Source organism: Musca domestica, unplaced genomic scaffold, assembly GCF_030504385.1.
Source record: "Musca domestica strain aabys unplaced genomic scaffold, Musca_domestica.polishedcontigs.V.1.1 7, whole genome shotgun sequence".
NCBI classification, from domain to species: Eukaryota; Metazoa; Arthropoda; class Insecta; order Diptera; family Muscidae; genus Musca; species Musca domestica.
This window is the reverse complement of record NW_026712383.1, coordinates 11,019,599-11,032,949: the sequence shown is the minus strand read 5'-3', so window position 1 is coordinate 11,032,949 and position 13,351 is coordinate 11,019,599. Positions and strand designations below refer to the sequence as shown.

The 13,351-nt window shown below is 37.6% G+C and overlaps 1 protein-coding gene across 3 annotated transcripts in view; it reads right to left on the bottom strand.

Annotated features, from left to right (window-relative positions):
* LOC101899652 (serine/threonine-protein kinase GL21140) overlaps positions 1-13,351 on the bottom strand; it is a 101,392-nt gene that overhangs the window by 10,021 nt on the left and 78,020 nt on the right. The gene's annotated exons all lie outside the window — the stretch shown is intronic.

Here is a 13,351-nt window from a genome sequence, read left to right as displayed (position 1 = left end):
AAGAGTTATATTTGTAGAATTTTGAGAAATTTATTCGATGAAAGAAGAATTTTCGATATGTTTGAATTAATATTGGTACTAGAGTTGTGAAATTAGTCGAGCGTAATTTAAAGGGGTATTAGGGTAACAATAGGTGTTTTTTAAGAATGCGTCTTTTAGGACAATTAGAGCGAAAATTGCGAAAAAAATTGGGTGAGATGAAAAAAACTGGAACCAAGTTCAGACTTTTGTCATTTTTAAGCCACTCGTCCGACAGATGTTAAAATTAATCCAGTTATAGCTCATTATATTGTTTACAAGCGTACAAAGGCATTTTGGTGAAAATTTTCCAGAAAAAAAGTTATTCGTGAAGGAATTCAAGCGTGATTTCTTTATATTTCGCTGGAAAACAACAAGTGGCTATTGTTAGAGCACTCCAGCATTTAAATGTAAAAAAATCTTTTGCGTCTCGTACCATCGCTCGTTACCGTGATACTGGTAGCGTAGCCCGAAGTCAAGGAAGTGGACGAAAGAAAACAGCAACATCAGCAGAAATGTTTCGAAATGTAAAAGAAGCGACTTGATCGAAACCAGCATCGTAGTAGCCGAAAAATGGCTCGTGTGCTGAACATGTGGCAATATTCCATTCGGCAAATATTGAAAAATGAGCTCGGGGTAAAGCCAATGAAATTCCAAAAAGTGCAAGAGCTAAAGAGTTGGTTCGCTTGGCCGAAATAGGTGAACAGCCGAATTTGGGTTTCTCCGATGAGAAAACATTCGTTGTCCGGCAGTTTGTAAACAAACAAAATGATCGTGTTTACTTGCCAAAGAGGTCAGCTGAAAATGTGCACCTTCGGTTGGCCACCAGAACTCAAGCGCCGGCCTTGATTATGGCGTGGGCCGCCATGACAGCCGATGTTCGCTCTCCGCTCGTATAAATCGACCAAATTCTAAACTTATTTCCAACATTTTTTGCTTTCATTCAATAAAATTAAAAAAATGTAAAAATTATGGCGTTAGACGTTTGAATGACTTCGAGAATCAATAATTTTTGAAATGCGACAGGGCATTGCACTTTTGGCTATTGTCCCTTTTTATTCACATTTTCCATTTGATTTCGCCAAAAAATCTCTTTAGTTCTCATAAAATTTCCTCACGCCCCTCGTATATATTGTAATATTAATTAAAATGTAACAGTTTGCATTTTTGTATTATTAAAAATATTCGAATAAAAAATTTATGAAGCGTGTATTAAACGCTCTCAACGAAATATTCCATTCACACGGCACGTCAATCTGGCTGGCTAATCATATTTCTTTTGAAACCGTAACATTTTCTTTACATTTAGGCATAAACTATTAAAAGATAATCCACACTCACACATACACACACGCACACATCCAAACATATCAGAAAGTTAAGAAACAACTTTGTTAATAAATACATAATTATGTACATAGCTGGTTATTTTTTTGTGGTAGACCCAATGGCTAGCCAACTGTAATTATTTGAGTTTTTGTTAATTTCATAGAAATTTTTAGCTATTACGACTGTAAAAATATTTACAGCCAAAATGTATAAAACACAACAACATGAGTATTGAAAATATCATGTACGCTGCCAGCGCAGCTCAATTCTGAGGTAAAGGTGTTGCAATCAAAATTCAAAACTGGTTACTACCAAAGTTCTTCATGGGAAAATTCTATTGAAGTTGTCAGTAATTCTTAAGAGAATTACTCAGGTTGTCTTCATGTAGGTCTTAGCTAAAAATCAAATCAAAATATTGAACCTATAGTACCACATATAGCAGTCTTAAAACTACATGGTGAGATAAAAAAAAAAACTTCAATAAAATCAAATGCCATAATTTTAATTTTTTTTTTTTAATTTTATTGAATGAAAACAAAAAAATGTCAGAAATAGCATAAAATGTTTTATTAAGTTTAGATTTGTTCGAATTGATCACCTTTAGCACGAATTATGGCCTTCAAACGGCCAATGAAACCGTCACACGCTGCCCAAATGTTGCTCTGCGGTATTTTGGCCCATTCCCGGCGAAACGCTTGCTTGAGGTTATCGACACGTTGGTATTTCTTTAGTGCCAACCTTGCTTTCCAAAATACTCCAGACACAATAGTCCAACGGATCGGAGATTTTGGTGACCATTGTGCGCTGGAAATGAAGCTAGGAACCTCATTTTGTAACCATTCTCGACACGTTGGTATTTTTTTAGTGCCAACCTTGCTTTCCAAAATACTCCAGACACAATAGTCCAACGGATCGGAGATTTTGGTGGCCATTGTGCGCTGAAAATGAAGCTAGGAACCTCATTTTGTAACCATTCTCGACACGTTGGTATTTTTTTAGTGCCAACCTTGCTTTCCAAAATACTCCAGACACAATAGTCCAACGGATCGGAGATTTTGGTGGCCATTGTGCGCTGAAAATGAAGCTAGGAACCTCATTTTGTAACCATTCTCGACATGTTGGTATTTTTTTAGTGCCAACCTTGCTTTCCAAAATACTCCAGACACAATAGTCCAACGGATGGGAGATTTTGGTGGCCATTGTTCGCTGGAAATGAAGCTAGGAACCTCATTTTGTAACCATTCTTGGGTGGCGCGTGCTGGAATGTCCAAGGTCTGCGGCCAAAATGATTGCGTGCCAAGGCTTTAATACAGCCTCAGGAATATTTTCGCAATATTTTCGGCATTTATTCAGATGCCACGGTTGATTAATACGAGAGGAGAGCGACCATCGGCTGTTATGACGGCCCACACCATCACCATGTCCGGCGCTTGAGTTTTGGGGTCAACCGAAGATGCACATTTTCAGCTGACCTCTTTGGCAAATAAACACGATCATTTTGTTTGTTTACAAACTGCTGGACAACGAATGTTTTCTCATCGGAGACGGAGAAAACCAAATTCGGCGGTTTACCACTTGCGGCCAACCGAATCAACTCTTTAGCTCTTTTGAGTCTCTTTCCTTTCTGTTGCGGTGTAAGTTCTGGCACTTTTTGCAATTTTAATGGTTTTACCCCGAACTCATTTTTCAATACTTGCCGAATGTAATATTGCGATATGTGCAGCTCACGAGCCATTTTTCGGCCACTGCGACGCGGGGTTTGATCAATTCGCTTCTTCACTTTTCGAACGATTTCTGCTGATGTTGCTGTTTTCTTCCGTCCACTTTCTTGACGACGGGCTACGCTACCATATGCACACCACAACAATGATCTTTGGTACCAGATATCAGATACAGCTCTGAAATAAGTGTTTCAAATTTTGTCAAGACTGGTTCAGATTTGGATATAGATCCCATATATATCTTCAACCAATTTCGGGTTAATCGTGCACCAAATTGCTAATATAAGCCCAAATGGACTAAATTCATCGTAGAAACAAAGACTTCAAATTTGTTGTAAATGGGATCAGATATAGCTATAGCTCCCATATATATGTTTTATCCGATTTGGGCTTTAAAGTCCCTCACATGCGTAATATGCAATAAGTGTTTAACATTTTGTGGAGATCGGTTCAGATTTTGATATAGCTCCCATATATACTTTTATTCGATTTCAGTCCAAATGGACTGCATTTTGGTACTTCCGACGGAATTCAGCCCAAAAGCAAGTGCATCAGATTTTGGTGAAAATCGGTTCAGATATATCTCCCATATATATATGTTTTATCCAATTTTGTGTTAATGATATTTGATACCGAACATCAGATACAACTGGAAAATACCTGTGCCAAGCTTTATCGAGATCAGCTCAGATCTTTATATACCTTCGGGAGCTCTACTTTATGCTCATAGTAGTGTAGGGTATCATATAGTCGGCCCCGTGACGGAGCCGTTGTAAAGGTTTTAGCTGATGATTCAATCAACTGATGGGATGGCCTGAGATGGGTACAAGAGTTAAGACGGTGTCAACTCCTTTGTTTGCTTGCAACATTATTCCCTATTGTTCGGGAGATTGACACCTGCAGCTTTGGCACTTCTTTAAAAGCTTCTTTGGACAGGTCTCCTTCGACACAACGTTTTCAATGATGGATATGTACTCCAAACTTTTAAAAGATCTTTTGACCCGATTTTAAGGTAATTTCTGTTGAGGTTGTTGATAAACTTCGCACTTGTAGCTTTGTTGACTGAGGTTGCCAAGACGTCATTCGAACCAGCTTCATTTAAAATAGAGCTGGTTGTTTTTTAAGGGGTTTTTCAGAATTTGTGTTCCATACGACCATGACAAGGACTCGGTAATGAAAACTAATATTCGTTGTGGCGTCCACGTATCAACAAAGCCTCGTTAGAATGAAAACTGATATTCGTTGTGGCCCCAGATATGAACGAAGCCTAGTTAGAATACACTTGGTGCACCGAATGCAACCAGTAACATTGATAGGTACAGGTTTTTATAACACCCCGGGCCTCGTCTGTCTAAGGATCATTGCCACTCGTTTAAGCCCAGACTCTCCCACCCAGAGTCTGTTTAAGCCCAGACTCTCCCACCCAGACCCGCTGACTGCCCGCGACTGCTTTTTTAATTACCAATCTCTCCTCTATCCGTAAACTGTGGAAGCATCCGATAGCAATTAGCTATGCTCTCCGAAGACGGATATTAATGTAGTTTTGTTTTGTAGTTTGTCCTAAATATTTGTCGTAGACCCCATAAAGTATATGTGTTCATTCAGCATAACGATGTCCGTCTGTCTCTCAGATACAGCCCACATTATTTAACGTAGAGCTTAAAAACTTGGCAGAACAATTTGTATTATGTCTAGTATGGTTGGTATTGAAAAACAGATATATCGGTCCACGTTTTGGAATAGTCGCCATATAACGATATCTCCCAATATTCGGTATTTTGATGATTTTTGCCACATTTTTTACGGTTTTTTTTTAGAAATTTGTATTTGTAGGTCATAGTGGTTTCTAGCTCCGGTGGCGAAATATTGTATGTATAGGTCCTCGTTTTTGTATATCCCCCATATGTTTTGCCACATTTTTCACGGATATGTTTAAAAATTGGTATTTGTAGGTCATAGTGGGTTCTAGCTCACGTGGCGAAACATTTTATGTATAGGTCCACGTTTTTGTATCGCCCCTATATCCGGTATTTTGATGATTTTTGCAACACTTTTTACACGGATTTTTCTACAAATTGGTATAGGTCCACGTTTTTTAAAAGTTCCCATATAACGGTACCTCCCAAAATTCCGTATTTTGTATTTCGCCACATTTGTTCACAGACTTGTTTAAAATTGGTATTTGTCGGTCATAATGGGTTGTAGCTTCCGTGGCAGAACATTGAAAATTTAGGTCCACTTTTTCATGTGGCGCACATTCAACGGTACCTCCCGATATTCGGTATTTCGATGCTTATTAACACATTTTTCCACGGGTTTATCTAAAATCTGGTGTATGTAGTTCATACTGTGTAATAGTTCCCGTGGCAGAACATTGAAAATTTAGGTCTACGTTTTCCCATGGCGCACATATAACGATACCCACCGATATTCGGTATTTTGATAATACTAAATTTTTTCAAGTTTGGCATTTTAGAAGATTTGGTAGATGACATTCCTTGAAGTATAAAATTGTCTATGGAGGTTCCCGTTTTGGTATGGGCCCCATATAACAGCCTCACCCACTTTATGATTTTTTTCTAAAGTTTAGCAGCATTACCCAAACGGTCATAGTGGTATTTGGAGTTTAATTAATTTGAATTCAGATACTTTTATATAAAAATTGTTTTCTCTACCCAAAGGTGGAGGGTATTAAAAATTCGGACTGGTAGAACTTTATGTTTTTTACTAGTTAGCTGTACTTCTATAATCTTTTCGGGTTTTTCCTGATATTTTGAAAAAAATTGAATTGTGTCGCCCAATCTAATAGTTATCTGATTTCCAAGAATTTGAAGATGGGCCACCATTAAAGCTAAGAGGGATTTTGTTGCTATAAAAAAAAACTTTGCTGATGTGGATTTTCTGAAAATGTATAATAAGTTATAATAAAGTATACGTTTTTGTGATTCACCTCCCAAACTTCAAATTGTTAAATCGGTCTAATTACCACAACAAATAGAAAGCCAATATTATTCTGTTATGTTACCATTATTCTCTGAAATTGATATTAGATTTATTCCCTTCCCACCCTCGGTGTTTGAATTTGTTTATTTGATTATCAACACAGCTGACCTTAATATTTTTTTCTCTTTTTTATAAAGAAAATATGACGCAATTTTATTTAAAACCTCTGTCAAAATTCCCAAGGAATTGTGGCGGTGATTTAATCAAAACAACGAAACTAGACTAACTACACGCATAGCTGGCTGACATATGAGATTATGATATTTTTTTTTCAGGGCGTACATGACAGGGAGAGGTCCTTTCTCCGAACATTAATAAAAAAACAACGAAAAACAAACATACCCACGCAATTTCATTTTATTTGAAGACCATGCCAGGGGGGTACCTACATTGGTGTTGTTATTTATGGTTAATGTGTCACCTCAAAACGGAAGAGCTTAATGAATGACGCTTTTACCATATCCACGTCACATTTTTCTGATAAGTTGAACATGCAACTGAAAATACTTGGTAATACAATTTAATCTTAAATCCAAAAATTGATTTAGGTGGGCGATATAATTTTTATACCCTCCACCATACATAGTATGGAGGGTATATTAAGTGCGTCATTCCGTTTGTAACTCATCGAAATAATGATTGTAGACCCAACAAATTATATATATTCTTGATCAGCGTAAAATTCTAAGGCGATTTAGCCTGGCCGTCCGTCCGTCTGTACGTCTGTTGTAATCACGTTAGATTCAAAACGAATTAAGATAGGAAGCTAACATTTTCAGTCTTTTGTGTGTCGGCAGGTCAGGTTCGAAGATGGGCTATATCCAAAAATTGCAAGAACTTATACCGCAACAGAAGGAAAATAGACTCAAAAGTGCTAAAGAGTTGCTTCGCTTGGACGAAGGTGGTGAACTGCCGAAATTGGTTTTCTCCGATGAGGAAACATTCGTTGTCCAGCCGTTTGTAAACAAATAAAATGATCGTGTTTACTTGCCAAAGAGGTCAGCTGAAAATATACCTTCGTTTGGCCACCAGAACTCAAGCGCCGGCCATGGTGATGGTGTGGGCCGCCATAACAGCCGATGGTCGCTCTACGCTCGTATTAATCGGTCTCGAAAATATTCTGGAGGGTGTATTAAAGCCTTGGGCACGCAAACATTTTGGCCGCAGATCTTGGACATTCCATGAGGTTCCTCGCTTCATTTGCGGGGCACAATGGCCACCTAAATCTCCGGATACCAATCCGTTGGACTTTGTCTGGAGTATTTTGGAAAGCAAGGTTGGCACTAAAAATACCAAAGTCTCGTTCACCTCAAGCAAGCGCTTCGCCGGAAATACCTAAGAGGAACATTCGGGCAGCGTGTGACGGTTTCATTGGCCGTTTGAAGGCCATAATTCGTGCCAAATGTGACCAATTCGAACAAATCTAAACTTATTCTAAAATTTTAGGCTATTTCCGCCATTTAATAAATGTTGCCGTTTTTTTATCTCACACTGTATAGCTCCACGATATCGTATAGCCCCCATATTTTGATGATTTTAGCAACATTTTTCAATGGACTAGTGTGAAAATCCACTCACGGGGTTCCCCTAAGTACTTTACTTCCTATAAGAGGTCTAGGTCTATAGGGCTACGTTTTAGTATAGCACCATATAATATAATGCTACACCGAGATATTAGGTATTTCCAGGATTTTCGCAACATTATTCACCGAAATTGCGTCAAATTTCATATTTGGAGTTAGTAATGGGTAATACAAGCTATGACGGAAAACTGTCTATCCAGGTCCAAATCTTAGTTTAGCCTCCATACAACGGTGCCTCCCTTTATTCGGTATGTTGATGATATTAGCGACATTATTCGCCGGAATTGTTTCGAATTTCGTATTTGAAGTTCGGAGTTGTTACTACGGTCTTTGACAGAAAATCACTTATCCAGCACCACCCATTCGTATAGCCTCCATATAAAGGTTTTTATTTGAGCGGCATTTTTCGACGGATTTTTTTTTTTTTTGAAAAATTTTCAAATTTCTTTCGAATGGTGGAGGGTATAAAAATTTCTCTTAGCTTAGCTGCCTTCTTACTTATTTTCTTTAGAACAACTCTAATATAATATAGGGAAATCCCTTATAAACAACTGTATTTTATTCTTGCTTCTGCCGATTTTAAAATTAAGGGACTCTTAGGTTCAGTTTGGCTTCTTTATTTTGAGCACTCCAATCACACATACTGCCCACTTTCCAGAGTCTTTCTTTTCTAGTCCCAGCTCTATTATTACAGAAATTCCGTGACAATCCGACGTTAGCAATTTTCATCCTGGTATCCTCTTTTCCTAATATTTACGGGACATTCAGTTATATAGACACAATAACCAAAACTGCTGTACACACCTTTCCATATCAATTCAGGGCTCACAATTATATCTGGACACACACAGATTTTAGTCGAAGCTCACTTGTGGTCTACACATTTCTAATTCCTTCGAAGCTTGCCGGGGATTTCTATAAAGATCCTTCTTGGACCCACAACATTTTAAAATGAGAACACATCCTTCTTGTTCTATGGGTCGACACACTCTGGGCCCCTAACCCATTTTGAGACTATTTGTAAGGCCTTTTCGAGTCCCATACAAAACTAAACCAAAGGCATGTTTACTAGGAATTATAAACTATGACTTGATAGGCAGACCACCATTGCATTTCCTTGGCAACAAAATCTATTCAAAATCTGTTGCAACTTGTCATAGTGAACAATGTGAGTTTTAAAAACAAAACTGAAACGTGATGTCTAGTTCTTATCTCTCCAAGTTTTATAATCACAAACCCCCTGTGAATTTAGTTCTTGCGTCATCTTCAGAAAATCTTGAACAAAGATTTCTTTATTGAATTTTGCTCTAAGATTATAAGGAAGGCTGTGAGTTAAAAAGGTGGTGTCTACAAAAAAAAGTATTACACTTCAACCCTCGATAAAACCGAAGCCTACCTGGCTGGCTGGTGCGCACGATAACTCTCGAAGGCAGTATCCCAATTGGTCCAAACTTGGTGCATCGTAATATAATTGTCAAACTTAAATCGAGTTCAGAGTTGGCCAATATCTGTCCACTCCTTGAGATACCTCCCCCACAAAGGGTCAAAATTTTCATTTCCATGAAGCACATAAAACGCGAAGTGTTTTAGCCAATGTTCGAGTATTCAAATATATTTTGACGTCTGTTATGATTATTCAAATTGTTGACCCTCTATGGAGTAGGTTCCGAAGAATGGGCCAGTATTGTCTATTTCATATCGGACCAAAATAAATATGATATATGAGGTACCAGATATTCCATTTTTATACTTCATCTAATACAGATAAAAATATTGGTATGTGCGAAATTGCAAGAAATCGAACATTTATATTCAATTCAATGGTATGATTTCAACCATATTTTAAAGATATCTTGTGTTGATGGAAATATTGAAATCTGATTGGAATCGGATATTAATTTCGCGTTTTATGAGTTTCATGGATATTCAAAATTTTGAGCCTTTGTGGGGAGGGTACCAAAAGGAGTGGATCGATATATCCCACCTTCACACCAGATCTTGAGTTAGTAGAAATAAAGGGACGTGTGTAATATGAAGAGAACCGGATGTTTATTTCGGATTCTGTGCTCGTTTTGATTATTCAAAACTTAGGTTCTTTTTTGTGGGAGGTACTAGAACGAATGGTCCGATCTCTACCATTTTTATAAAAGATCTTGCGTTTATGAAAATATTGAGATGTGCCAAGTCTGAATGAAATCGGATGTTAATTTAGTGTTTTAAGAGCTTGATGGATTTTCAAAATTTCGACCTTTTGTGGGGGAGGTACTTGATGGAGTTGGCCGATATTATCTATTTTTGCACCTGACCTAGAACTAACGTAAATATCAGGATTTGCAAAGTTGCAACAAAATCGGATTATCGATTTTCTTTCCGTGCAGGAAATATATATTTTTTGAAACTCTCGATCATTTGTGTGGGAGGTACACGAAGAAGTGGACCGATATATTCCATCTTCACACCAGACCTTGGGTTAATAAAAATATTGTAATGTGTGTAATTTGAAGACAATCGGCCTCTTACATCACATTTTATAAGAATTATAATTATTCAAAATTTTGACCCTTTTTGGGGGAGGTACCAAAAGGAGTGATCCGCAATAATTCATCTTTACACCAGATTATGTAATGGTAAAAATATAGGTATGTGTGAGATATGAAGAGAATGTGAAGGATATCTCGCATTTTATGCGCGTTTTAGATATTCCAAATTTGTACCCTTTGTGTTGGAGGTACTAGAAGCAGTAGTTCGATATATCCCATCTTCATATCGGATATTTTTTTGGTGGAAATATTGAGATGTGCGAAGTTTAAAAAATAATCGGATGTTTTTTTTTCGCATTTTATGAGCGTTTAGGTTATTCAAAATATTAACCCTTTGTGAAGGAGGTACCAGAAGGTGTGGTACGCAATACTTCATCTCCACACCAGATTATGTAATGGTAAAAATATTGGTATGTGTGAAATATGAAGAGAATCTGATGCATATCTCGCATTTTAGGCATTCCAAATTTGGACTCTTTGTGTGGGTGGTACTAGAAGGAGTGGTCCGATATATCCCATCTTTCTATCGGATATTGTTTTGGTGGAAATATTGAGATGTGTGAAGTTTAAAAAATAATCGGATGTTTTTTTTCGCTTTTTATGAGCGCTTAGGTTATTCAAATTTTTTATCCTTTGTGGGGGAGGTGCCAAAAGGAGTGATCCGCTATACTCCATCTTTACACCAGATTTTGTAATGGTAGAAATATTTGTATGTGTGAAATATGAATAGAATCTGATGCATATCTCGCATTTTGGGTGGTACCAGAAGGAGTGGTCCGATATATCCCATCTTCATATCAGATATTGTTTTGGTGGAAATATTAAGATGTACGAAGTTTAAAAAATTATCGGATGTTTTTTTTCGCATTTATTTAGGTTATTCAAAATTTTGACCCTTGGTGGGGGAGTAATCAGAAGGAGTGATCCGCTATACTCCATCTTTACACCAGATTTTGTAATGATAAAAATATTGATATATGTGAAATATGAAGAGAATCTGATGCATATCTCGCATTTTATGCGCATTTTAGATATTCCAAATTTGGACCCTTTGTGTGGGAGGTACTAGAAGGAGTAATCCGATCTTTTCTATTTCCGCACCCGATGTTGCGGTAATGACAACATCACGATTTGCAAAGTGTGAACAAAATAAGATTATCCGCTCTCTTCTATGCGGTAAATTATTTTCTATGAAAATTGTTATATTTTAAGGGGGAGGTACCAGAAGGAGTGTACCGATGTTGCCTATATCCGAACACGATCTAAGTTTAACAAAAATATTACGATCAAATCGGATACTGCCTTCGAGTGTTATCGTGTGCACGAGACATACGGACGGATATCGCTGAATTGACTCGAATGTCCTGAAACGGATTTGGTCCAAAGAAACCTAGGGTCTAAAAGCATTATTTCCACTAGGCACGCTGTAGCCTTATCCAATGATATATACTCTCTCTAGCCATATGGCTGAGGGTATAATGGGCAACAAACAAGCAACTGCAACAGTTGATCTGCAACAACAGCGTCATCTAATCCGAGCTGTGCAAAATTTGCAGTGCAATTTTGCATTTTCGAAAACGCCCATGCTGTGGGACGACTTTCGTGAGCAGCTTTTAATTCCTTCTAAACATCTGCAAATTTCCCACTTTCCTGCAATAACTTCTTTGCCACTTTTCGCCTTACAAGGTAATTATAAAATCATGTCCTCTTTATCACCAGGACACCTTAAAATATGGAGAATAATATAGCTTTAGCTTTATCCTGTGAGTAAGTTATTCCCGATAAACTGGGAGGCAAAATAACTAACTTTTCTCCCAATATTTTGCTTGTTTCCTTTTTTTCTAAATTCTTGTCCTCTATAACTTCATTTCATTCCCCATTTAATTTCCATTTTTTCTCGGCTCTTCGTTTAATTTATTAAATAAAAATTCAGCGGCCAAGCCCCCCACCCAACTGCCGCAAACTGTAATTAAGCATTTACCCATTAAACTAATAAAACGTCTATGGGACGCTCTCATAACTTCATAATTTGTCCTTTTACACCCTATATTAATTTTGTTTTATGATTTTTTCATTTTCTAGTTCTAGTTAGGAAAAGGAACTAAAGAGGGTTGGAGAGCTAAAATGTGTATCATTTATTAAAACAATGCCAGAATTTCGCGTCTTTTACACTTTGTTACTAGTCGTAGTTGTGGCTGTCGTGTTATGGTCGCCATAATATGAACCACACCTGTCGTCGTCGTCGCCATCAACACGGCCAACAACATCAGAAATGTCTGTTTTGAAAGCCATTCCCATTTCGTTCTCATAGCTACCGCAAGGCACAGGTGCCAGTGCACCAGTAACCTTTCTAATAAAAATTCACCCTCCTCCCCCCCAATTAGTGGCTAAGACTTTTTAAGTTAATATGAAATAGTGATGTGATATTCTTTGTAACATGTCTGCAGGCGGTTTCACTTTTTCGTCGTTAGCCGTTTTGTCTCAAAAAAAAAAAAAAAAAGTTTTAGTAACCTATTTTCCACCTTGGAAAATTCACTTGTGCAGGGTGTTTCTCGGCTGTAATGATGAAGTTTTTTGTAAGGATTTCGATTTCATGGAAAACCAGGTGGAAACATTTGCTACATTTACATTTAGATTAGGGTGGGTTTTCACACCGAAGTCTGCGTTGAGTGACCCAGGAATGTCTGCAGAATCGTAACACACATCTGTAGGGTATTTTTGAGCACTACTTCAAGGGAAATTGCTATTCATCTGGCCAGAGTTCTGAAGTTCTGAATCTTACACAAAGTGGAGCAAAAGTAAACGTCCGATGTTTCTTTTTGTGATTTAAAAAAATTAAAAATTTGATTCTTTTTGTGGATTATTTTTATACCTTCAGTCATATGGCTAGAGAGGGTATATATCGTTTGATACGGCCAAAACGTGGCTCATCGAAATAACGGTTTTAGACCCTAGGTCTCTTTGGACCAAATCCGTTTCCGGACATTTGGAGTCGATCTAGCGATGTCCGTCTGTGCGTCTGGTGGCTGGCTGGTTCGCACGATCACTTTCGAAGGGAGGATCCGATTTGGTCCAAGCTTGGTATATCGTAATATTATTTTGAAACTTAGATCGAGTTCAGATATGGGAAATATCCATCCACTCCTTCTGGTACCAC